This window comes from Mus musculus, chromosome 15 (assembly GCF_000001635.26).
Source record: "Mus musculus strain C57BL/6J chromosome 15, GRCm38.p6 C57BL/6J".
Taxonomy (NCBI): Eukaryota; Metazoa; Chordata; class Mammalia; order Rodentia; family Muridae; genus Mus; species Mus musculus.
This window is the reverse complement of record NC_000081.6, coordinates 85,297,809-85,300,872: the sequence shown is the minus strand read 5'-3', so window position 1 is coordinate 85,300,872 and position 3,064 is coordinate 85,297,809.

Sequence of the window (3,064 nt, the reverse complement as noted above, 5' to 3'; positions counted from 1 at the left end):
CCATTGCCTTCTTAAACTATGGTGCCTCCAAGAACAGTTTTTTTGTAATGGTTCACTCCTGTGAGTGTCTCCTTTCCCCTTATCTATGCTTCCTCCTTTAGTCAAGAGATCTAAGCAGGAACTCAGGGCTGCAGATGCTACACGGCTTGGGGCTTCGGCTGCCTCCTTTGCCAAGTAAAAATTTAAACAATGATAACCATCAGGATGAGGGAGACAGAGGATGTCTGCAGGGCCCAGCCCATAGCAGTTTTATTGATTACTATAAAGTCCTTGAAAGCCAAGCTGAGGCAGAGGAATCGATTTCAGACCAGGAGTGTGAGGCCAGCCCTGAGCAACATAAAGAGACTTTGTCTCAAAACAACAGTGCAAATAAACATTGCTGGACTAGGGGTGTAGGTCACTGGTGGGTACCAGCTTATTTCAATCCCAAGGTCTGATGGGTAAAAAGCCTCAAACAGCAATAAAAACTCAGATCACTTGGGAGTAAGCTCTATCAGTAACCATCCCCACCACCTCCATCACTTCATCCCCATGAACCCCTTACCCTCACCTCCATCCCCACCCCCACCCTTTACCCTCACCCCCATCCCCACCCCTACCCTTTACCCTCACCCCCACCCTCCGCCCTCCATCCCCACTCCCACCCTCCACCCCCTACTCCCACCCCCACCCTTCACCCCCTATCCCCACCCCCACCCTTCACCCCCTATCCCCACCCCCACCCACCCCCTCCCTCCACCCCCTATCCCCACCCCCACCCTTCACCCCCTATCCCCACCCCCACCCTTCACCCCCTATCCCCACCCCCACCCTTCACCCCCTATCCCCACCCCCATCCTTCACCCCTATCCCCACCCCCACCCTTAACCCTCACCCCCATCCCCATCCCCACCCTTTACCCTCTGCTTGTCCATGCACAGCTGTGGGTTCCCTGGGATTCAGAACTCTTACTCAGGAGGCTCGGAAGGAGCTGGGGAAATGGTTCACCTGGTAGATAAAGTGCTTGTCAAGTGCCAGGGCCTGAATTTGATTCCCAGCACCCATACAGAGAGCTAGGTGCAGCAGCCTGCCCTGCCCTGCCCTGCCCTGCCCTGCCCTGCCCTGCCCTGCCCTGCCCTGCCCTACCCTGCCCTACCCTTGTAATCTCATTATAGAAGAGGCAGAGACAGGGGGCACCCAGTGAGCTCCAGGTCTAAAAATCGAAAGGTTTTGAGAAATCCCATCTCAAGAATATTCATTGAGAAATCCTGTCTCAACAAGTTCTGTTAGAGAGGCATAGAGGAAGACATGACCTCTACCTGCAATGCACAAATACATGCATGGGGAACACATATATCCAGATACTCAGGGACACATGAGCACATGAATGAGCGTGTGTGCACACACACACAAACACATACATACACATATACAGGAACACATGCATGCACACACACACACACACAGGAACACATACACAGGAACACATGCACACACATACATGGCTAGAAAGACACATGCATGTGACAGTTGTTTGTGCTACTGAACCATGGCAAAGACATAACACACAGAGCTTCTCAGGGTTTGGGACATGAGCCCCCAGCTGTCTTAGCGCATGAACTTCTTAAAGCTAACCATCCTAGGACTCCGTTACCTGCTGGCTGGGGGCATGCTGATGATGGAACATGCGTGTTCCATCCCGGCCCAGTCACCCTTGCCAAAGATGACTCAGGTGAACATGTTATCCTTCCAGTTGCCAGGCGCCTGCTATGATCTAACCAGTACAGTCATGCCAGGCACCCAGGCCGCTCACCTGTGCAGAAAATTCCCTGGCTTGTCTCCACTAGAATCAGAATGGAAAGAGGGGGAGACACTGACTGCTCCAGGGGAGAGTGGGAGGCGAGAAGAGGAAGGGTCACAACCATTGTGAGCATAGCAAAGCGCCGGGAACCCACAGGGCAGGTTCAATATGGAGGAGCCCCTGCTTCCTGGGAGCTTAAAGCATATAGTTCAGGGTAACACCACACACCCATTACTACACAGGATGGCAAGTTCTAGAAGGGCGAAATTGAGAGTGGATGACCCGAGGTTACATAGAGGGCCTGATTTAAATAGGAGGAGGAGCAAGAGTCACAGCTTTTACAAGGGACGTGTAAATTAAGACCGCTGGGGAAATGCAGACAAGGAGGATATTTATTAGTCAAAGGAACGGCAAGTAGAAGCCAGACAGGTTTTGGAATGTTTGAAGAGCCATAAAGAGGCTAAAGAAGCTCACACACTGTGAACAGGGGAGCGAGGCTGGGCGCGATCATTCAAGCACACGGATATGTAATATATACCATATCGCTCAATGAACCCCACCAGGCGAGGGATGGTGATCCCCATGTCCTCTCGAAGCCTTGTTCCAAAGCCGCCAGCTCGGATTGGAATCCTGCCCCAGCTGCTTCAAGTGTGGAAAGGGGGGGGGGGGGTTAACTCTGAGAACCCTGTCTGTCAGTGAGCTGTTGACACCTGCCTCAAGCTGGGGCTGCCGTGAGGAAATGTCTGGAATGTGTGGCTTTGGGTGTGCAGTGGGTTCCTGTCCTCGGTCCAAACAAACATCCACCCTGCCCTGGCTGGGGAGTAAAGGGGATTTCATTCCGTCGACGCTGTTCTGCCTTCCCTCTTAAAAGAACCTGGAAGAGAGGAGAACAGAGCTTTCTAAGGACCAGTATGGGAACCCACAGCAGGAGAACACCCAGAGAGGATAGATGGCTTCTCCTTGACCTCCCCCACTTAGCAGAAGGAATGAACAGAAGCCAGGTGGGGGATGGTGGTGAGGGACGAGGATATATGTTTTAAAAACTGCTGCGAGCTTGTCAGGGCAACGCAGGGACTAAAATTGGAATGACGAGTGGAAGATGGCACGGCCCCCAAGGGTGACATGCAAATTGAGGCATTTCATAGTTCTGGAATCCAGCAGACAATGGACTAACGTGGTGGACTCGCTGACAGAGCAAACAGACCCTGCTCACCTCTTTGAAGGAGAGATTCTTCAGAAACGAAAGCTAAGCGGAAATGTTTCCGAGATTTGCTGAGTGAAGCT